At 44.2% G+C, this 24,811-nt stretch overlaps 1 protein-coding gene across 1 annotated transcript in view; it reads left to right on the forward strand.

Moving 5' to 3' along the window:
* The window catches only part of ALK (ALK receptor tyrosine kinase), an 816,801-nt gene that overhangs the window by 554,922 nt on the left and 237,068 nt on the right, over window positions 1-24,811 (forward strand). The gene's annotated exons all lie outside the window — the stretch shown is intronic.

Raw genomic sequence — 24,811 nt, forward strand, 5'->3', positions numbered from 1 at the left:
AGGTTAGCAGGCTCCGGTTCACCCAAATCAGCAGGTCTCCGGCTACAAACCTCAGTGTTCTGCATGCGTGGTGCCTGTTACATAAGTACATGGGAGGTGCTGCACACAACACCTCCAGACGGGCTAGTTGCTCTGTTCACATGCTTACATAAGCAGACACCTTTGTTGAGCCAGCCAGAGGCTTTCCACAGGCACCTGTACCTGCAGGCATCTCCCTTGGGCTGCCTGCATGTGGGAAGCCATTTGGCTGGGCTCATGGAGGTGGGGCCAAAGAAATTCTGCCAGCTACATGCAAATAGCCAGCCATCTTTCCAGCAGCCCAGGTGCAGGAGCCCAGCAGGCTCTGACCCGAGGAGGAGAAGTCCAAGGGCAAGAGGCAGGTTCCAAGGGGGCTAGATACGCATAGCTTGAGGCCAGACCAGCCCTCCTCACCCCTTATGGCTGCCAACTCCAGATTAGGAAATCCCTGGAGATCTGGGGGAAGACTCTAAGGGGGAAAGGGGAATCTGCATTTGGGGAAAGGAAGGACCTCCTCAGAGGGTATAGTACCCTAATATAGGCCTTTCCAGTCCATAATCAGGTTAGTTTTCCCCCAGTTGCTTGTGGGCCAGATAAGAGCCCTGAAAGGGCAAGTACCAACCCACAAGCCATATGTTTGGCATGTCTGTCCTGTTGTTATTGTTGTTGTTGTTGTTAGGTGCGAAGTTATGTCCAACCTATCAAGACCCATGGACAATGATCGTCCAGGCCTTCCTGTCCTTCCTGTCTGCCCTATAGGGTCACTATAAATCAGCTGCATTTGTACAGAACTCCCACCCCCCAATTATCATTTCTATTGTGAGGCTTTCATCATTTCTTTCTTTTCTTGGAATTGTGTAGAATTACGGAGCAGTAAAAAGGCTGATGTGAAATACTTTGCTGCCACACATTTTTCAAAGAGAAAATATTAAGAATAAATATGAGGGACCTATTCCTCTTGCTGTAATGCATTTGTAAGAAGGATGAATTCTTGAGTCATGGGTTGAATGATTAAAGGTAGCTAGGTCTGGAATAAACATGATGCCTGAAGTATGGTGTGACTGTGACAGCAGCTGTGTTTAAAAAGAAAATAAAACACTTTGTCAGCAGTATTATAAGCATACAGCATTAAATTTAAATTGGACTAATCTATGCTATGTATGCAGCATTAACTTGCTTATACCTGAGTGATTGATTTCTGGCTTGTGATTGATCCTCATGCTTATATGTGTAGGTGCCAGAGAGTTGGTACAAGTGTGACACCAGCCATGCGGAACCTGCTTAGGTCCTTTTTTTTACGCCCTGTCTTCACATTTAGACTCTGAGAGAAGTGGCCAGTCAAATTCTGGATAGTATATGCCACACTTCATTTGTTAAACTCTTGTTACCTATATATTGTTTCAGTCTAGTGTAGTGGTCCCCAACCACCAGGCTGCGGCCCGGTGGCGGGCCGCCGCTCCCTCTCCTTGCCCCCCCTGCAGTAAAAAACCTCCCAGGCCTCAAGCTTGCGGCCCGGCAAGCTTCTTACTATGGGAGGGGGCAAGAGGGAAGCAGGGCTGCGCAAGCGCAGTGCACATGCGCGACCGGACCGTGCACGCGCCATGCGCAGCCAAATCGTGCATGCACAGCACTTTCACGCATGCGCATGGCGCAATCACTCTCCCTGCTGCTGCCGATCCCCAGCCTCAAAAATGTTGGGGACTACTGTTCTAGTTTATTAAATTGTTGTCTGGGCCAGGAAGACCAGAGGGCTGTCCCACAGTAGTAGACCATCTGCTTTGTATGTACACAGTTCCAGATTCATACATATTCTCTCTGGGTTGTCAGTGAAAATAATGTGATTTTAAATGTCCTTCTTCAAAGGGATGCCACTCAATGAACAAGATAATGTATACACTAAATATATACTGGGATGATAATCTCATTGTATTTGGTCTACCTTCATAAAAAAGAACAACCTTGCACTTTTTCCATATGCAGGTTGCCAGGGTTGCATACGCAGGTTACCCTCCATATCTGCAAGGTTCAGATGTGGGTTTCTTAGACACTTGGGGCCTTTTTATTACACATATATAGTTTGTACAGAATTTTCCCACAAAAGGAAAGATACTTTTAGTTAAATTTTATTTACTGAAGTTGGCTAGATTGAAGACAAGACAGAAACAAAAGTCAACTGATAATAAATATATTGGCTAATGCCTATCTATCTATACTTCGGCAAGTATTACACAAAGGGTTTCTAGAATTCCTAATAATTAAGATGCACAGTTATGTTTCACTCCTGCCTAGTCATATGCATGTTTCTGACAAAGCACAGTGTAGTCTTGCCTGATTCCCTTCCTTTCTCAGTCCATCATCAATCCGGCTTTTTGTCTATGAGGATCCCTTAACTTATAGTAGTACCTTTTGGGAGAAAGCTCTGGAAAGAAGGGGAAGATGCTAAAAAGCTGCCTCTTTGGGAAGAACAAGAATGCAATGTGTTTGTGAAGCTATGCACTGTTTGTTTTGTTACATCATGACTGAGTCAAGACTTCTTTGCCATTGCTGAAGCCCATAAATCTAAGGGGAGAAAAATCGTTGACTCCCAAGAAGTCATAGGTTGCATTAGAAACAGGCAACTGTTTGAACTTTTAAGTAGTGTTAAAAAAAAGGTAAATTTAATAGTTAAATATCTTCACATTATTATAAGTAAAAATTTAATAGTAAAATGGAACATACTTCGAGTTAAATAATAATTTATTCTACTTTAATGTGATTAAACACCTGTGATTAAACCTGTTGTTCAATAGCTGAGTAGCATCATAGTAATATATCAGTGCTGCTGGTCACTGTAGCAGGATTGCTACCCTGGTAAAGCAAATAAAGTCCATCATTTCCTCTTTCCCCCACCCCCCCAAATTGATTATGGCCTGTGGCTGTGTGCAAAATCTATAAGGGTTTTCTATTATTTCTTAGCAGAGAATGCAAATGCAAATACAAATGATCTATCTCATGTTATTCCGATAGTCCTTCATTAATCTGGATCGTCATATTGCAGAACAGATGGCATGCAACCTTATTAATCTTTGTAGTAGTACAAAACCATTCAATTCATAATATAAACAGCATAATCCATATTTCTAATTCCTTAGATAATCTTGAAAAATAAAATAAAAAGTCTGTTTAATCCAATATCAGATAGTGTTTGCAAATAGTTAACATCAAGTAATATAGGAACACAAGTTATCTACAACTGTAATTCCATGAAGAATAATTCAAAAGTAAGCACCACTGGGCAATGGAATTATTTCTGAACTAAAACTTAAGCCTGCTGTACCCAAAATACAGTGGGCGCTAGAAGCCCTCCTTGGGGCCCTCCCACCCTGCCGCCCCAGCCCCCCTCCCTGCCGCAAAGCCCTTTCCCCTGGCCCCCTCCCAGCCCAGGCTCCATGCTTCATGGAAGGTAAAGGAGCTGGGCTGCCGCGTTGGAGCACTGTGCGGCTCCCGATTGGCCCCTTGGCCCTGGACTAACACTCAGAATAGAACAATCTGCTTGTATCACAGTGTATGTAATAGAACTGTAAATTGATGTATTTTCTATCATACTTACATGGGAGGTGCCTCTTGTACTGAAATTTGATAGTTTACTTGGGCTATTTTATTATTTAATCAATTGTCTTTATACCTATTTATATTCTTTGTTTCCATGGATATCTGTGTAGAACACATTTCTTCTGGGAACTTTTTAAACATTTCACTCAACTGTGATGAAATCTGATATAAACATACCTATAAAGGGACTGTATATATCAAACTGAAGGATCAACTTTTAAGCTAAATAGAAGTGTGTGATTAAGTCCTTGCATGTATTTGAACTTTGGTCTGAATGACCGTAAATAAATATTGATTGATACCCACCTTTTACATTGATCTTGTGGCACAGAGTGGTAAGGCAGCAGAAATGTTGTCTGAAAGCTCTGCCCATGAGGCTGGGAGTTCAATCCCAGCAGCCGGCTCAAGGTTGACTCAGCCTTCCATCCTTTCGAGGTGGGTAAAATGAATACCCAGCTTGCTGGGGGGTAAACGGTAATGACTGGGGAAGGTACTGGCAAACAACCCCGTATTGAGTCTGCCATGAAAACGCTTGAGGGTGTCACCAAGGGTCAGACATGATTCAGTGCTTGCACAGGGGATACCTTTACCTTTACCTTTTAGATTACTATTAAAACCTATTAAAACCATGTACCATGTAATGGTTAAATGTGGTGGCTTCTAATCTGGAGAGCCAGGTTTCATTCCCCAATTCTAGGGATGTGCTTTTTGGACCACTTTGGGTCAAAATTGAACAGAAAATGGCTTATTTCATGCCCAAAATGGCCCAGAATGGCAGGTGCCATAAATGCATTTTGGAGCATTCCATGTGCCTTGGAGGTGGCCCTTTAAATTTCAAAGGAAGAAGCAGAGAGCTAGGAGAAACACTTGTTAGTTTCCCACTTCCTGGGCAAAGGGGAGGGAGGGGAGGGCCAGCTTGGTGTAGTGGTAAGGAGTGTGGACTTCTAATCTGGCATGCCGGGCTCGATTCTGCGCTCCCCCACATGCAGCCAGCTGGGTGACCCTGGGCTCACCACAGCACTGATAAAACTGTTCTGACCGAGCAGTGATATCAGCGCTCTCTCAGCCTCACCCACTCCACAGGGTGTCTGTTGTGGGGAGAGGAATGGGAAGGCGACTGTAAGCCGCTTTGAGCCTCCTTCAGGTAGGGAAAAGCGGCATATAAGAACCAACTCTTCTTCTTCTTCTTCTTCTTCTTCTTCTTCTTCTTCTTAAAATTTAAACAGACTGCAGATAGCTGGGAACTCTCTGCTGTTCCCAGCAGAGCTCACTGGGATGCTTCCAGGAGGCACCACAAATCCCTGAGGATGGCGTTTCTTCTCTCCCTCTCCCCAGAAAGGGAAATTTGAGCAGCAAAACCCACACCGCACACAACTTTTGTCTGCTGCCTCCAGGATTCCAATCCAAGATGCTTCCCACGTGCCTTGTAAGCTCTCCTATCCAAGAGACTCCGCCTCCTAGGAGTGGAGAGAAAGACATGCCCAGGTGCCAGGCAGTGCAAGTGCAGTCCCACTTTACTTTCCTGCTTTCCTTCCCCCAATTTGTTCAGCTGTCACACACCACTTCTCCAAGATGGGGGGGGGCTTTATTTCTTTTCTCCCTCTGAATCATCTTTTTATTTTTAAATTCACTAGTCTTTGGGTTTCGGGGGGGGGGGTCCTTCAGGCGGGGAGCTTGGAATTCTCTGGGTTTTTTTCCTTCTGTTTTCCTTTTGTTTTTTTGAGTGGGTCCTGCCTGTTTAATCTCTTTTGTTCTGTTGTGGGTTTTCATGGGGTGCTGGTACTGTTTAATCACAGAATCAGCCTCTCCATCAGATGGCTATCCAGACTATGTTTAAAAATTTCCAAAAATGAAGAACCCACCACCTCCCGAGGAAGCCTGTTCCACTGAGAAACCGCTCTGTCAGTTTAATGTTACTGTTTAAAGCGTAATATGGAGTTGGTATTTTACTGCCGGGAGACCCGTTGTTTGGTGTATTGGGGTTTATTTCTGGTTGTGCATCGGCCTCTAGATTTTGGGGGGTGTATTGGGGGGATGGAGTTCTGGCTGTTAGAAATCTATTTGTTAGTGGTGGTGGTAGTAGTGGTGGTGTGGTTGCTGCCTGGTGGCCTGTTGTTTGATTTGGGGTCTATTATTGCTGGTTGCAGGTGGGGGCTTTTATATTCTGTATTTTTTCCTGAACCTTTGTGTTTGTAATCTTACGGTTTGTCTGTTAGGTTAATTTGATGTCATTTCAGTTGATCTCCAGGTTTCCCCTGGAGGTTGGCAACCTGTGAGTCCCTGAGTGCTTCCAGATCCCCTCCTCTCACACACCCTGCAAGTTACAGGCAGGCAGTATCTCCTCCCCTCTCTCTGCTATGATGTTCAGTGGGCCTCCAGGTCTCACCTGGAGGTTGGCACCAAAGCATTGCTGGGCTAGCCAGCCACAACTCCCCCCCTGCAGCTCTGGCATGCATCCCTTTTCTCCAGGGGAGTTGCTGGGAACTGCTCTCTATGATGAAGAGTTTATTCCCATCGTTTCCTGGCTGGAGTATGGCATCTGCATGCTATGTGAAAGATTCCCACATTGCAAGTTCCCACCTTCTCCATGGCCAGGGTGGGGAGTTGCGTTAGAGGCTCCATAACTTCAGGGTATGTGCCAGAGCCTCTTCTCTGCACACCTCCCCATGTTTCCGACCGTTTGGACTTGGGGGTCCACTTCTAGGGGACCCCATAGAGGGGGTCCCTGTCTGGCCCCATTGTATTCTATGGAGCTAAGACTAGAGTAGATAATCTCTTTCCCATCATAGGATAGAATGGAGCTGGATGGGGACACCCTCTGTGATGTCCCCTAGAAGTGGACCCCCGAGTCCAAACATTCAGGAACATGGGGGGCCTGCAGAGAAGAGGCTCTGGCACATACCCTGAAGTTATGAAGCCTCTAACGCAACCCTCCACTCTGGCCATGGAGAAGGCGGGAACATGCAATATGCCATTGATTTCAATGGGGCCCATTGTTTTCTATGGCCAAAATGCTTCGGACAGCTCCAAAATGATTTGGCCAGCCCCGAATCTGAAACAGCTGTTGTGGACTGAGTTTAAATGGGCCGAAATGGATTCCACCAAACCTGAAATGGTCAGAATTAATTTCCGGATGCACATCCCTAAATCATCTGGGTGATCATGGGCTAGTCACAGTCGCAGTGAGGAAACACGCCTGCCTGCCCTGGATGGTGTGCAGCTCTCTACGGCTCACTCCGCCAGGAACCTAGGTGTGATTCTGGATGCTTCCCTTACAATGGAACCCCAGATCACAAAGGTAGCGCGACTGGCATTTTACCATCTCTGCCAAGCCAAGCTACTAGCGCCCTACCTGGCCCCAGAACACCTAGCCACAGTGATCCATGCGACGGTCTAGGCTGGACCTCTGTAACTCACTCTACTCAGGCCTGCCCTTAGCCTTGATCCAGAAACTACAGCTGGTCCAAAACGTAGCGGCCAGGATCCTCACAGCAACACCGTGGAGGTCCCACATCCGGCCCAATCTCCACCAACTGCAGTGGTTGCCAGTTGAATTCCGGATCAGACTAAAGGTTTTGGTAATTACCTTCAAGGTCTTATGTGGTCCGGGCCCAGTGTACCTAGGGACTGCCTCCCTGCCTATGTCCCCAAAAGACCTCTGCGCTAAACCGCTACCAACTGGCCCTAAAGAAGTCCGCCTGGCCTCAGCCTGTTCTGGCCCCCACCTGGTGGAATGAGCTCCCAGAAGAGATCAGGGTACTGACGGAACTTAAACAGTTCCGCACGGCCTGCAAAAAGGAGCTCTTCCGCCAGGCACTTGGTTGATGCCAGGCACAACCAACAGCAACTGAACAGCCCCTGCTCCCCCCTCCCTCCCAGAACTCCACCAGAGTGCTCTGGACCTGCTGTGCTGTTGCACTGTTGCATTGTTTGTACTATTATCTTTAAACTATCTTTAGACTAAATAAAGCAGTAAGGGCTGGTGGGGAGGAGTTAGGGCGGGCTCTGTCCAGGATAAAAACTCAGAGGAGCGAATCAGGAGCCACGAAGCAGCTCCTGATTCGCTCCTCCGAGTGGCACTCCAGGGCCAAGTGTCCAATAGGGAGGTGCGCTTTGTCCATCTCCCGGACGCCGCGCCTCCAACTCTGAGTCATCCCGAACAGCCATCCTCACCGGATGGCTGCTAGGGAGGACGCTTGCCCCGCTCCCTTGCCGCAGGACTGACTACTCTGCCTATGACTGCCCCCCCTCCGTGTTTGCCAGCATGTGACCGCCCGCCGCCATTACCTCCATCCCCCTGGCCAGGGCAGGTCGCCGCCTCCGAGGAACCGGCGGCGGCAGCAGCGGGTCTCATCTCTGCTAGTGCCTGCTGTATTTAGGAGACAGCGGGCTTATTTTCTAGTACTGTTATATTGTTATACTGTTACAGCCATTGTTATTAATATTATTGTATGGTTATTAATATTGATTGTTTCATGTGCAGTTCATATGTTATATGTAAACTGCCCTGAGCCACCAGGAAGGGCGGTATATAAATATAACAAATAAACAAACAAACAAATAAATCTTAGAGCTGATCTCACAGAGCAGTTCTGGCAGAGTTCTCAGCTTCTGTGGGGAGAGAAAGGGAAGAAGAAGAAGAAGAAGAGTTGGTTCTTATATGCCACTTTTCCCTACCCGAAGGAGGCTCAAAGCGGCTTACAGTCACCTTCCCATTCCTTTCCCCACAACAGACACCCTGTGGGGTGGGTGAGGCTGAGAGAGCCCTGATATCACTGCTCGGTCAGAACAGTCTTATCAGTGCCGTGGCGAGCCCAAGGTCACCCAGCTGGCTGCATGTGGGGGAGTGCAGAATCGAACCTGGCATGCCTGAGTAGAAGTCCGCACTCCTAACCACTACACCAAACTGACTCCTTTGGGTAGTGAAAGCAGTGCACAAAAAACAACTCTTCTTCTTATCAACTGAAATGTATTAGTCCTCTCAGAGAGATTTTTGAACTCTTTAATATGCTGATGAAGCTAACTCTTTGAACATCTTTTCTTTATTATTCTGATGAAGCTAACTCTTTGACTTAAAATCTCCCTATAATGACTTTCTGTGGGATGGTAAAATGTTTAAAGGTAAAGATATCCCCTGTGCAAGCCCCGAGTCATGTCTGACCCTTGGGGTGACGCCCTCCAGCGTTTTCATGGCAGACTCAATATGGGGTGGTTTGCCAGTGCCTTCCCCAGTCATTACCGTTTACCCCCCAGCAAGCTGGGTACTCATTTTACCGACCTCGGAAGGATGGAAGGCTGAGTCGACCTTGAGCCGGCTGCTGGGATTGAACTCCCAGCCTCATGGGCAAAGCTTTCAGACGGCTGCCTTACCACTCTGCGCCACAAGAGGCTCAAGAGGTAAAATGTTTATTTTCCCACAAATACAGGGAATGGTTAATTTAAAAAAAAAACAGACATTAAATTCAAGCCATACTTGAAGATAGAGCTATAAATGTAACTGAAGATTATTATTTATTAGATTTCTTACCAGCCATTCTCAGAAACTACTCACAATGGGCTACAATAGAATAAAACCCCAATACATAAAAACCCATAAAGCCCAAATGCTTTAGGATGCTTAGGGCTGAGCAGGGGGTTGGACTAGATGGCCTGTATGGCCCCTTCCAACTCTATGATTCTATGATTCAAATAACAACTTGCTCCAGCAATGAGAAAAAAAAACCCTCCTTAACCTCCCATGCCCCCATCTCCGTCAGCGCCTCAGAGCCACAATTCTCAGGGATGCCAAAAGATCTTGGTTGCGATCTCCCACCATGGCCTCAACCATATACCTTACAGAAGACTTTCATCTTACAGGCCCTGCAGATCCATTAAAGCTCCTGCTGGGCTCTTAGCTCTTCTGGGAGCTCATTCCACCAGGTTGGGGCCAGGACTGAAAAGACCCTGGCCCTGGTCGAGGCCAGGCAAACCAGTCGAGGAACAGGACTCATCAACAGGTTAGTACCCACAGAATGCAAGGCCCTGCAGGGAACATAAGGCAACAGGCGGTACCTCAGATATGTGGGGCCCAGACCACAAAGGTCAAAACCAGAACCTTGAACTTGATATGGGCTGCAACTGGCAACCAATATAGTTATCTCAGCACCAGCTGATTATGGGCCCTCTAAGGCAGTGGTTCTCAACCTGGGGGTCGGGAACTCTTTGGAGGTTGAATGACCCTCTCACAGGGGTCGCGGCAGGGCAAGCAGCTTGGGGGGGGGGACCATCCACACAACATCCTTGAGGGATAGATTGAGATAGAGCATTCATCTGTCTGGAGCAGCAGAAAAGGATGAGTTTGGCATGTTGGGACAACTGAGAAACCCTGGGGGGAAAAAATGATTTATATACAATCATGAACAATGGATCTTCATGCCATTGGTTAGTTTCAGTTTAATTTCCGTGAAAGAACACTTGCGTAATTTTATGGTTGGGGGTCACCACAACATGAGGAAGTGTATTAAGGGGTCACAGCATTAGGAAGGTTGAGAACCACTGCTAAAGTGTTCCAGTGAAGACCCAGGCTGCTGCATTTTGAACCAGCTGCAATTATGTGGACAGCCCTTCCCAGACAGCCCTTCATTTAAAAGAAAATCTGGTAGCAATAACATAAAAGCAACTGCACAGAGTGAAGGATTCTTCAGAGCCGAACTTTAACCCAAATGTCCCTGTACAATTTATTTTGAGGAAAAAGTAAACATGATACATCTGTTCACAATGGCAAAAAAACCATACTATATTAGTACCAAATCTGTAAAATAAATTCCTGAGGTGGAAAGCAAAGAGTATCATGTGAGTTGCATGTGAATTTCATTGGAAACAAACACAAATAATCATAAAAACAGGTAAAATACATGTGTTGTAATTCTACTCTAGGCATTAGTTCATCTGGAAACAGATGAATGTAAAGGAGTAATTTATTTACTTGGGCACAGGAAGAGAGCAAGCATTTCAATCTTTGAACTGTGGTGTTAAGGCTCCATATTTTCCTCTATGCTCTTTAACCTCTATATGAAACCATTGGATAAGGTCATCTGGAGATTTGGACTGAGTTGTCACCAATATATGGATGACATTCAGCTCTATTTCATGTTTCCAGAGGATCTCTGGGAGGCTTTAAAAATCTTAAATTGTGGGTGCCTGGAGGCAGTATTGTAGTGGATTTGGGCCAATAAACTGAAGCTTAATCTCAACAAGACAAAAGTGCTACTTGTGAGAAGAAGGATTTAAAGTGTTACCCATTCCTATGGTCTGGAGGTACTCTTGGACACAGGATAAGCAAGTGGCAGCTGTGGCCAGGACTGATTTCTACCAGCCACAAGAAACTCCAGAAATTGCATGATCATGCAGAACATGGTTGGGAAGCATAGCTGTGTATAATTTTTGTAAGGTAGTAATACACTTGTAGGTTTTAGACACTGCATCATTTTCCAAACTACCTGTTTTACAAGAAGCATCCTGAATATACATATTTGAAGGGACAGTCTTGGTTCTCAAAGGCAAAATTTTAACCATTATTTCTTGTTTCTCTTTATTATTTTACAGACTCTTCCAATAAGACTCTTCCAAATCCATTTTACCATTCAGGGATTACAAAAGGCCCTGTAAAATTTATCACTTCTTGAGTCAGGCCAGTTTGTGATAGCAAACGGTGTCTTGGGCGTGCTTTTCTTGGACTTGTGCCCTTGGTATTGTGCACATGTGGTTTCTGCTGCTGGGCTGGGCCTTTCTTCATCCGAGCAAAGCAACAGATGGTGACACTACAAGAATTCTGACATTTTGATCTCATAAGAAATTTATGTGAAGCCATAGCACTCAAAAAGCCATATGTTTTATACAGTTGCAATGAACTGAAAAGAAGGTAGAATCCTTAAAGAAAGAAGATCTTAAAATAAAGGCTTCCCGGGAACTGTACACAAGGCAGAATAGCACACAGGTCAAAAACATAATTAGTGATTATTCTGATAGTACTGAGATATAAATAACTAGATCTTACTACCATTTCTGCAGGCCACAGAGGAGATAGAAGCCCCTTTTAACTATTGAAAATATTATGCTGATATTGTGAAGATCCTGACTCTTGATGGAGTCCAACTTGTGACCTGTTCCAGGAATCTGGGTGTGATTCTGGGCTCCTCACTATCAATGGAGGCTCAGATCATAAATGTCACCTGCCTGACGTTATTCTACTACACGTTAACTAGAACCCTACCTCTCAACTCTTGACCTAGCCATGGTGGTCACTTTTAGGCTAGACCTCTGCAACTCACTCTGCACAGGGCTTCCTTTGAGACTGATTGAGAAGTTCCAACTATTCATGAAATAAACGGAGGCAACAGTCTGAATAGCAACCAGTTTAATGCACAACTTCACTACAACTCCTCATCTAACAACTAGCAGCACACAGAACTTATTCAAGGCTTATATACCCTCATTTCCTGCCCAAACTTCCCACGCACGGGAACAGCTAAATACAGGTTAATTCTATAATTTCTGCAACATATACACAATACAGATAATGCAATAAATAATCCTGTAAATACTGAGGCCATGTCCAAACCTGGGTTGAACAATGCAATACAGTTTCTGGTGGCAATTTAGTTGTTTTTTTTTCAACTCAACATCAGACTCCACTGTCAGGCCTGGCTCCCCACCGGTAGATTCTGGTGTTTTCCCTTACTCATGGGTTCACCTCCTGGGGCAGCTCCATTCTCTACATCAGTCCACTGTTCTACTAAAACAGGAAACACCAGGTTTGGCAGAATCCAACATCATGTTGATCTACATGGTGCATGAGAACTCGGCCATCAGATGTACTAATTCAGTAAATACAAGGGGCACATCACTTCAAGTACCTGCTTCAGACACCAATGTGGACCAGCACCATAATTTTGCATGTATACTAGGTCTGCTGGCTCAAACACATGTGCTTGTCCTCCTCCTGGCACCCTGTTTCCAGGCTCTGAGGCAACCATGTCCAGATGGAGCCAATCGGGCAGAGTCATATGTCATGGGGAGAGCAACAGTTCTGCTGGGCTTTGGCTAGATGCAACACAGGGCATTACGTGCTGAGCATGGAGAAAACTCGCAAGGTACTGACTCCAGGACATCGTCAAAATACAGCATGATGGCCTTGATTCCTTTAAGAGTTTGTTCCATAAAACTGACATAACCTAGGGGTTACACCCTAAATTGTAACCTTCACACCCAGAACGCCCCCTGATGTGTTACAATAGTTTGTGCCTTAGCAGCAGTACTGTCCATAGCAAACCTGTGGTATGCCTCAGCCAAATCTTGGTGAACCTCTTACCCCTTGCCAATGATGCCAGCAAGTGGAAGGCACATATGTGCACCGACCAATTGGGTCTAACTGGAGTTACAATTGGAGTCTCCCAATGTGTGTGCAGCACCAACTCCAACACCTTGTGTGGCATTAACTTGTCCTGTTCTTCATCAATTTTGTCTTTAAGAGCAAAGGTACATGACACGGCTTCAAACTCACTGATGGAACTGGAGGATCAAAGGTAAAGGGAATTGGATGATCCCTGTTTAGACCCAGTGGATGGGAACTTGTATAATAGGATATCTTAGGTATCTTGGCTCACCTGGTGGACAGCTGTGACTTCGATACCCAGAGGGCCAAACCAATTGAGGCCCAGCAAATTAGTGCAATGGCCAGGAACAACCAACATAGGCAGGCAGCCTAGGAAACCCCAGAAGTGCTTAGGGAACATGCCACTGCCCATGTCAGGAACACAATTCCATTGGAAATCATGCAAAGGTTACTAAGGAGGAGGAGGAAGAGTTGGTTCTTATATGCCACTTTTCTCTACCCAAAGGAGTCTCAAAGCGGCTTACAGTTGCCTTCCCTCTCCTCTTCTTCCTCTCAGATGGCTATCCAGCCTCTGTTTAAAAATCTCCAAAGATGGAGAACCCATCACCTCCCAAAGAAGCCTGTTCCATTGAGAAACTGCCCTAACTGTCAGGTACTTCTTCTGGATGTTTAGACGGAATTTCTTTTAAATTAATTTCATCCCATTGGTTCTGGTCTGTCCCTCCGGGGCAAGAGAGAACAACTCTGCTACATCTTCTATAAGACAGCCTTTTAAATACTTGAAGATGGTTATCAGATCCCCTCTCAGTCGTCTCCTCTCTAGGCTAAACAGACCAATCTCCCCCAACCTTTCTTCATATGTCTTGGTCTCCAAACCCCTCACCATCTTTGTTGCCCTCCTCTGGACATGCTCCAGTTTTTCTACATCCCTCATCAACTGTGGTGCCCAAAACTAAGCACACAGTACTCCAAGTGAGGCCGAACCAGAGCACCTCCTGTAATCTGGATGCGATACTCCATTTGATTCAGCCCAGAATCCCATTTGCCTTTTTAGCCTCCAAGTCACACTGCTGACTCATGTTCAATGTATGGTCTACTAAAACTCCTTTTCACACATACTACTGCCAAGACAAGTCTCCCCCATCCTATATTGGTGCAGATGGTTTTTTTCTACCTAAATGCAGACTTTTACATTTGTCTCTATTGAACTTCTTTTTATTCAGTTTAGCCCACTTCTTGAGCCTATCAAGATCATCCTGTATTCTGTTGCTGTCTTCAGTTGTGTTTGCTACCCCTCCCAGTTTAGTATCATCTGCAAAATTAATGTATCCCCTCTAAACCCTCATCCAAATCATGTATAAATATGTTGAACAACACAGGCCCCAGGACAGATCCCTGGGGAACTCCACTTGTCACTCTTCTCCAAGCTGAACCATTAACAAGTACCCTTTGGGTACGATCTGTCAACCAGTTATCGATCCATCTGACAGAATTAGGATCCATACCACAGTTTACCAACTTGTCAGCAAGAATATCATATGGAACCTTATCAAAAGCTTTACTGAAATCCAGATAAACGATGTCCACAGCATTCACCTGATCCAGCAAGGTAGTCACTTTCTCAAAAAAAGAGATAAGGTTGGTCTGGTATGATTTGTTCTTGCAAAATCTGTTCTGAGTCTTAGAAATCGCAGCTGTCTCTTCCAGCTGCTCAAGGACTGACTGTTTGATGATTTGTTTAAAAATTTTGCCAGCTACAGATGTCATGCTGACAGGTCACTCTGTTGTGCTGCCTCCAGGTGGCTCAGTTGTGCTGCCCCCTGCAGCTCATATGCCTTGCTGCTGAATCTCTCTATCTTCTTGGTCACTCTATGTGGTCGTCTCAAGAAGATGTGGGGGACTTCCTCCCTGGAATTTTCAGGGGTTTCCACTGGCAACCCCAGTGTGTTTCTTACCTGCCACACTGCCCCTGTGCTAGCCTTGGCCACTTCTTCAGAGAGCGCACTTTCCTGGTAAAGTCTTGCTTCACAAACAATTTCTTCTGGGTGGCCTCATCTCAAATGCCACAGACCAGCCTGTCACAAAACATGTCCTTGAGATTGGAAAAATTGCATCCCTGGGCCAACTGCCATAGCTCTGAAATGAACGTAGCAATGTTTTCCCCCAGTTTTCTGATTCTGCATTTAAAATGTGTGCTACTGCACAACTTCTGATGGCTTTGGGGTGAAGTGGTTAGAGAGGGCTACTAGAATGTCAGTAATGGCTGTTGTCAACAATTCTGGGGCCAGCAATGCCTTAGCCAAGGCAAAAGTCTGCGGTCTGCATAGACTCAAGGAGATGGCTCTCTTCTGGTCTGCTGAGTTGATGTAATTAGCCGTGGCATAAAATTCTAACCTTTCCTCATAGCCTTCCCACATGCTGGGACAGGATGGGTCAAATTTCTCCAAGTGCCCTTGGGCCACCATCCCACCTTAGTTGCCAGTGAAATAAACTGAGGCAACAGTCTGAATGGCAACCAGCTTAAAGCACATCTTTACTCCAACTCCTCGTCTAACAAACAGCAGCACACAAAACTTACTCAAGTCTTATATACCCTCAGTTTCCGCCCAAATTTATCATGCACAGGAACGGCTAAACACAAGTTAACCCTATAACTGCTGTAACATATATAAAATACAGGTAATGCAATACATTGCAATTCCAAAATGCACTGGCACGGTCCTTAAAGGGATCCAGTGGAGGGTGCACATGACACCAGTGCTTGCCCAATTGCATTGGCTCCAGATTTGAGACCAGATTAGATTCAAGGGTGCTGACCTTCAAAGCTCCCACTAGTCATCACCAAGCCAGCAAGGATTTATTTGACCAGGGCCCCTTCCTTTCCCGCCCAAATATGGTAATATCACCTGATATATTTTTTAAAAAATAAATAAATATATTTAAAAAATAATTAATTCCCACCCAATTGGGGAAACCCTTCCAGGGCCGTCAGGAAACCCCAGAGTTTTGTGAAGCCTGTTGAGAAAGTCTGTTCTAACTAGTACCATTCTGTGTTTGTTTTCTCCACCCAGCCACACTATGTATTCCTTTTCTGTATGTTGTTTCCTAATTGTCTGTACTTCCTCCTTAATCAGCTATTGAGTGGAATAAATCTCTTTTACAGTCTGAAGTGCTTGATCCTAAGGGGAAGTAGCCCCTTTAGATAAACAGTTTCAGCCAACGTACACCCACTAATAGCTCAGGCTATGCAAGGACAGTTGCAAGAGATTTATCAAATAAACTTTATTAAGAATTTACTATGCCTAGAGTCAATCTTTTTCTTCAATTAGGACACTCATCCTGGCAAACAGCTCCATCTGGAGTTGGGAGGGGAACTCAGAGTAAGGGAGGGGGAAGGGTAGACTTGACATCCCCTCTAACATGCTGCCAAGGTAGACCAAAAACTATCTTGCTCAGTATTATACTTGGAAAATTCCAATAACTGGAATTTTTCAGTTAGTGGTGACCACTGCCTAGTTCTGGTGCACTTGTGGTAGAAGATCAAAAACTAGAAAAAGTCTTCCCTGACAATCCTCTCTTCTTGAAATTCTCAAGTACCAGCAGCGGCAGGCAAAAGGGAGTGAGAGGAGGACCATGGGAAGAGCAGGATTGTGATAGTTATATCTCAGCCCAAAGATTGCTCCAGGTGATGGTTTGTTCATCTCCTCATCTCCCACGCATAACTTCTGGAGTCTTGCTTGCTAAAGCATAGGCACAGAATAGCACAGAGGTAGCCAAAAAAGACCACAGGGGAAAGTACATATAAAAAGCCTCAACCGCTTCAGCAGCAGCAAATATGAATGAACTCTCCGGGCTGCAAACTGCTCCTCTTAGAAATTCTTAAAACTGGAAATACGACATTGACATCTCTATAGTGGTTGCTTTGGTTAACATTTATATGGAGATAACATTAGGCTGGAAGTTTTACAGCAGTGGTCCCCAACCTTTTTATCACTGGGGACTGGTCAATGCTTGACAATTTTACTGAGGCCCGAGGGGGGGGGTAGTCTTTTGCTGAGGGACGTCACTGCCTGAGCCCCTGCTCCACTTGCTTTCCCACTGGTGCCCCTCACTTCCTGCCGCCTGTTGGGGAGCGCTGCCATCAACAGCTGCGCAGTGCTACACTGAGGGGGAGCCCCAGCCATGGTGTCCGCTGGAGAGTACGGCCCGGTACTGACTGATCCACGAACCGGGACCGGTCTCCGGACCGGGGGTTGGGGACCACTGTTGTACAGAACAAAGATGTTCTTCCTAGAGGACTTGTGAACTAGCATATTTTTATAGTAGTTTTCAGTACCTTTTCCTGGTTATTGAACAAAACAAGATATTTGGTGATGGAAATATGAATAGTTTACACAGTAGCTGAAATACATTAAAGGTAAAGGTATCCCCTGTGCAAGCACCGAGTCATGTCTGACCCTTGGGGTGATGCCCTCTAGCGTTTTTATGGCAGACTCAATACAGGGTGGTTTGCCAGTGCCTTCCCTAGTCATTACCATTTACCCCCCAGCAAGCTGGGTACTCATTTACGACCTCTGAAGGACAGAAGGCTGAGTCAACCTTGAGCCGGCTGCTGGGATCGAACTCCCAGCCTTAGACAGCTTTAGACAGCATTTCTGCCGCTTACCAATCTGCGCCACAAGAGGCTCTGCATTATCCTGTACCAAATCTAGATACAGGACAAGGTTGTTTTCTGGTTCCTGGTTTTTAAGGGAGCATATTACTAGTCAAAAGTGCCAGGATGTCTGAGCCATAGAACAAAACATTCCTGTATTTTCAGAGTATCTAGGAAAAGTATGGGATTGACCTCAACAAAAACATTCAGAAAGACATGGCACCTTCTCTAATATCAAAGACAACTTCTATTCTTTTGGTCTTTTGCTTTGTGGCACTTCTTGCCAAGGTAGTGGGGGGGGGGGAATAGCTATTAGTGGTGTGCTTTTTGAGGGGAGGTTGCTTGTGAAGCAGGCACCTGCTGTATACAAATTGGCCTGAAATCCACCTACTCTTTTCATGTGGATCATTCATATTTGAAACAAAATGTTTCAAGACACCCAAGCTGCAGGTTTTAAATTAATCTGGCCCCAAGTGGGCTTTCTGCTGTCCTGAATTCTGGCAACACAAAATAACTGCCTGACATCACCTCTGAAAGTTTAATATAGATTCTGTGGTAAACTATGGGAGGCCAGAGGATTTCAAAGTAAAGTTTATTGCACCAGTAACTCTGAAAAGTAATTCCTAAAACTCTTGACACATTAAGCAAGGTGGTTAGTGGTAACATAGAAATAGAAATCATTGCTGAGGGACACCAAATATATGGAATTAAATTCCATCTGCTTTGGAAATGATAAAAATGTTGCATGTGCAAACAGAGCAGCTGCATTTCAGTGTAAATCATCTCCAGAGTTAGCTCAGGTCCTTGTTTCTGTAGGGAAAATATTTCTATTAGAACTTTGACATAAACCCAGTTGCTTTTCCTACTAGGTTTTAAATAGACAAGACTGGGTTAAAGAGTTTGGGGAATCCAAATGGTGAACTGTATTTGAAGCACCATGTGAGTCTCACCTGTAAATCACAGTCATAGCTCTACTAGCACATCTGCACACAGAGAGGCATCCATCTAGCAGAAATCAACAGCACAGGAAACGTTTCCGATTCTGCAACTAATTAGGATATAGCATTTCAAATTTCACTGCAGTTAAGACTGGGGCTTCTGTTTTTAACCTATAGTCATGAATATAACCATCATGTTCTGAGAAGAGAAGAATTTTAAACTTATCCTATTTTGGGAGCTAGAGTTTCCTAGTTCCATTTCAGGACTTATTTAGCAAAAGTGTGGTTCTGGATTTAAGTCTCTTTCAGAAGTTAGATGTAATGGGAACCATTCGAAACACCAATCATGATGGTAACAAAATTCTTTGCAGTCTTGAAGGAACAGTAATAGTAAAGCACAAAGAAGCTCTGGGTTGTCCAAACTTCGATAGCAATATTAAGGCACCTTGCAACTGTTTTTCCCCCTGTACATCTCCCACATTTTAATGTAAAATATGTGCAGGTTGAACAGCACAACAAAGCCAGTATCTGAAAGTTCACCGAATGAGTCATTCATCTCAAAATCTTGATGGCTTTGGGATGACTTAATCAGACTGGGTGAAGGATCTCATGACTAAAATGAGTACTCCTTAGTCAGTGTGGATGAGTACTCCTTTAAAGGAGTTAGGGGGTTTAGAGATTATTCCCACATCTGGTGATCATTACTTCAGTTCTCAGGAATAGAAAGTTATCAATGTTTGTGAAATTGTTCCATTTCAGGTAGAGAAATGTTGGTTATTTCCTTATATAATAATTAATGCCTTCCATGTCTTTCCCCCATCATGTTCTGTATTCAAGTTTTAGAGGTACCAATTTTTATACTAAAGCAAACAAACTAATCGATGGATTTTAACCCTGCAAAAATGAAGGATATTGTCTTTAAAAATTTAATAATGGTGTGTTGTTTTAAAATTCACTATACCTTCTTGCATAAATCTAGAAAACTGACTGCATGACGTGACTGAAAAGGAGTCTCTCTTATACCTGTCAGACTCTATCAGTCAAGATCTGGAGTGCAGGAGAAGGGCTTCCTGCTTCTCCTTTTTAGCCTGCTCATGAGCAATGCCTTCGAAATGGGAAGGGGAGTATTCCTTTACCCTAGTTTCCTCTCTGCTTGGCCTCTAGCTGGGCCCTGGTTGCCTTTTTTCTTAGAGGACAAGAGCTGGCCTCCTTCCTCCATGGTTGTTGTCAGGCAAGCCTTATAAAGAAATACCTGGGGTGGGACTTCTGTGGGTTTTACTCTACCTTCCCGACCCTGCTTATTCTTCAACAGCCAAGGAAGGCCACATGAGGCTCTTCCCACTAGGGCTGGGCTGCCAGTAAGAGACGCTGCAGGCATCTCTTAGACTTTTCAGTCTCCTCAGAAGGAGGTAAGAGTGGATGTGGGGGGGGGGACCTTCATCCTCAAACAATATACTATCCAGATGCAAAGATAAACTAAATTCCTACAATATAAAACTTTGGGGACTTAAAAGCAGCACCCTAAGAGCTGACCCACATCACTATAATGGTCATATGACTAATATATGTTACACTTTTTACAATTTTATGCCACCACTCTGTGGAACCTACAGTACATATAAAACAATAAAAATAAAACATCACAAAGTTATTGGTTAAAATCCAGCCTTAAAATTTAGCATTAAAAACCCAGCCATAACATAAAAACATAGACCATAAAAATAGACTACTTAACAGTTTCCAGACTAAAAAACATATTCAAATGGTGTTAAAAGATCAGCTCTTAATTATAAGCTTGGTATCAGATGAGCTTCAAGGGGTAGTGCATTCCACATATTAGGTGCCATCTTTGGAAAAACTGGATGACATCCACCTCACCTCTGAGTATGGGGCTCTAAGAACAGGACTTCTGAGGCATAACTGATGAGCTGGACAATATGGCCAGAGGCTTCAAGTATTATGGCCTCAAGTATTATGGCTTCAAGTATTATGGCCTCAAGATATTTAGGACTTTAAAGGTAAAAACCAACATTTTGAATTGTATTCAGAAAGAAATGGACAGCCAGTACAGATCTTTCAACACCAGGATGATAGGGCTGGTGTATCCTTCCCCTGACAATAACTAGGCTTCTGCATTTTGGATGACCTGAAGTTTCTCATCCATTTTCAGAGCTAGCCCATGTAGATCTAACCTGGATATAATCAGAGCACGTATCTCCATGGTCAGATCATGCTTTTTGTGGAAAGCACATAGCTGGCATATTAGCCGAAACTCATAAAAGGTGCTGCTTGCTAGAAAGGAGACCTGGGCTTCCAGTTGGAGGCCAGGATCCAACAGTTCTCTCAAGTCATTAACCTGTTCCTTTGAGAATGTGTCCCCTTCCAGGACAGGGTCTCCTCAGTCCTTGTGTACCTTTGTCATTGACCAACAGCACCTCAGGCTTGTTTGGATTGAACCTCAGTTTGTTGCCCTCACCCATCACATTACTATCTCCCCACACCAGGCTAACCTGACTCAGCTGTTAAGCAGAAGAATAGTTTTATGCCACCCACATATTGGTGGCACCTTATTTCCAATCCCATGACACAATCTCCCAGCAGTTTCATGTTCTAGTTAAACTGTATAGGGACAGAGCCAAGCAACAGTGCTCTCAGCACCAGCTTTAGGCACCAGCTAGGCAAGTATGAGCAGAGTCAACCAAAGCATAGTATCCCTCCACTGCTAACTCAGCCAGCCTCTCTAGAAGGTTTCTGTGCTTGGTAGTATCAAATATCACAGAGAGGTCAAGAATAATCAAAAGGGATACACTCTCATATCATTCTCCCATATATGTCTCAAATATGGATTGAAATAGGTCTGACAATCTGTCTCCTCCAAGGCTGCCTGAAGCTTGTGTGGTGACCAAAAATGGAATGTTGGCCTCTGAGCAGTAGTTGTTCAGGTCAGTAGTAGTTGCCTTTCTCAAGAGGAGTTCCATAGCTGCCTCTTTGAAGGTAGTTAGAACTGTACCATCCCATAAAGAAGAACCATCCAGCAAACCCAGCCCTTCTTGACTCCAAAACCAATGAAGAGTAAGAGCTGAGTCTATACATAGTGGTCCGTACACGTCTAAGTAATTTGTCCACTTCATGAGGCTTCATCCATCTAAAATCATGCAGACAACTAGGAATAGACTGCACTCCAAAAGTATCTTGAGATTGCAGTACACCAGGGATGCAATCCTGTCATAATATCATGCTAGCCTGTCATTCAGGTTATCGGGTGATTTTTAATAGAGCCAACATGGTGCAGTGGTTAGACTGTCAGACTAAGATCTAAGATACCCAAGTTTCAATCCCCATTCTGCCATGGAAGCTTGCTGGGTAAGCTTGGGCAAGTTACACCTAGCCTACCTCACAGCGTTGTTTTGTGGATAAAATGAAGGAGAGGAGAATGTCATAAAATGCTTTGGTCTCTCATTGGTAGAAAGGTATAAATTAAATCAATAAGTAAAATAAATTTGCTCAACATTGAAGGAGCTCCAAAGTCCATGGAACTGTCTTTTTCTTCTCAGAAAAATAGATTAGAATGAGGGATTATTCCTAATAAGTATTTGAACCTAACCTCTTGAGTCCAAGGCAAGCACTTCATCCATATATCTTATTAATCTGAGAATTCTTGTACAAATTAATTTTTCCCCTATTTCATGAAGGCAGAATGGAGGCAATCCTTTTTACGGATAAAGGTTATCACTTCAGATTTACTACCTCTGATGATAATGTAGTAGCATCAAGATATGCTTGTAAAATCGGGAACAGAAGGTTCTTTCCAATACAGAATGTCTTCAGCTTGAAGTAGTAATTTATATTATTCTGTTGTTAGGACAAATATCTTGTCACTAGTCTATTAAACTCACTTGGAGTGGTTGGGACATTGTTCTATAAATGTCTGATGCTGCTGTCTGAAAGCAACTCAAGGAAAGACAATGGGGATTTTGTTCATTTTTTAAAAATTACTGTTGGATTTGTTTTGAGAATTTCTCTAACAGGCATTTTCAGGCACCTGTTCTTTTGTTTGCTTCCATATTATCAACTGCCATAAGCTAAACAAGAAATCATATTTGCTTTTATATAGTTTCCTTTCTTGGTTGACCCAGAGGAATTTGTAAAGAGAAATTAAGGAGACCAATGAAGAGGCACACTTACAAGCTTGGGTGGCGGGGAGTAGAACTTCTGCTGCAAAACTTCTTTCAGCATACACATACCATAGAATCATAGAATCATAGAATCATAGAATCACCAACATAGTTATGACCAAATTCTGGTCAGTGTTGAGGTTTATACCTTCAAAAGCTGCTGCATTCCTGTGATGTCACAGCCAAGAACTCCTTATCACAGTTTGGTATCCTTTCTAGCAAGGGACAAGTGAAGTACAAGTTCCCCAGCTGCTCACATTGCTTGGAAGACTCCATCATAGCTTCAAGTCTCAGACCAATGAGTTCCTTGCTTTTCACTTTACAGGTGCCCTTCTAGCATCAGCATCCACCCTGCCAGTATGCTTAAATAGCAGTGAGTCCTTCAGGGTTAAGGGATAGCTCCTTAACATTCTCAGATCAGCAAGTCATAAGAGGTTGCTTTAAGTGAGCTGCCTCCCTTGTCCATTCTGCTGCCTGTAAGTGCCCTCAGTTATTCACCATATCTCCTCTTTGACCCACACTGCTAATTTTCTTGGAAGATACATGGGCACTTGACACTTTCCAGTCTGGCTTCCAACCTGGCCATGGTTAGAGATGGTTCTGGTCATCTTGACAGACAATCTCTGGAGAATCTAGGTGGGTTGGTGCTGCTGTTCTTACTAGACCTGATGTCAGCATTTAACAGAGTAGACAATAGGCTTTGAGCTAGCCAATGCGGAGATTCAGGGCATGCCCCTTTAGTGGCTGCAGTCCTTCCTCTGTGGTCAGGAACAGAGGATGACACTAGGGAGGGAAGATCTCCCAGCAGCAGGCCCTAGACTGTGGGATCTTGGAGGGAGCAATACTCTCCGCAATCCTGTTCAACATCTGGACTGGGTACAGATGACACCCAGGTATGACAGCAATATGTGGATGACATATTGCCATGCTTAGTTGCAATGCTTAAGTACTAGACCGGCAGGAACTACCCCAAAGTTTTTCCATCCTCAGTGGTTCCAACATCTTATTAATTAGCCTTGGAGGTCTGGGTGACTTAATTTGTTACCACCATCTGGGGATTTATGCAATGTTAGGATGTTTTATTGGGTTGTTGTTTTTATGAATTGTGATCTTACTGTTTTATTATATATGTTGTAAGCCGCCATGATCCAGAATTTCTGAGAATGGTGGTATATAAATCAAATTATGAATAAATAAATGGCATGTAGTTATATCTGTTAATGTATGACTATCCATCAATGCCCCCAAACAAACTGGCCAGGTGCCTAGAGGCTGTGGTGGACTGGCTCAAGCAGAGTTGACTAAAGCTAAATGCAGCCAAGATGGAGGTCTTCTGCTGAGAAGCAGATAGTGATGATCTCAACCCTGGATGGGGTCCAACTGACACCAGTGACCTCCGCCAGGAGCATTATTTTGGATTCCTCCTCATTCATGGAGGCTTAAATTGTGAATGTAATTTGCCTGGCATCCTTCCATCAGGTCCCAACTTAGCCTGGATTATCCTTGCAACAGTCACCTCTAGGCTGGACTTCTGCAACTCATTCAATGCAGGACTTCCCTTGAGATTGATTTGTCAGCTCCAACTGGTCCAAAGTTCTGGGGAAAGAGATGTAGTCCACCTGACTGAAACACATGCATTAGAGATTTGAGGCTGGGAATTACAACTACTCAAAAAAAATCCTGAGAGTAACTTATTGCTTTGAATCTGAACTCCAGGTTTTGTAAATGGATTGGCTGTATGATTGTGTGTTTGGGGGGGGTGAGATTTGAAGCATCCCTGTGTGTTACATATTTCACAACTCCATTCATAGAACAAGAAAGTTGTGCATCTTTTAAATCACTGGGAAACATCTGCAGGAGATTTCCAAACACAGACCTGTGACTGAGCAGAGTAATAAAAGTGCCATTAGTTGGAGTTATCCATTTTAGGAATGTCTTGGCTTTCTGAAAATCTTTCCTCTTAAATCTAGAAGAAAACATATCTGCCTGGAAAGCCTGTATGATAGAGCAGGTGTGGAACACTCACTTTTGGAAATGTGCCTCTTATAAACTTGCCTTTTTC

Source organism: Paroedura picta, chromosome 1, assembly GCF_049243985.1.
Source record: "Paroedura picta isolate Pp20150507F chromosome 1, Ppicta_v3.0, whole genome shotgun sequence".
NCBI lineage: Eukaryota > Metazoa > Chordata > Lepidosauria > Squamata > Gekkonidae > Paroedura > Paroedura picta.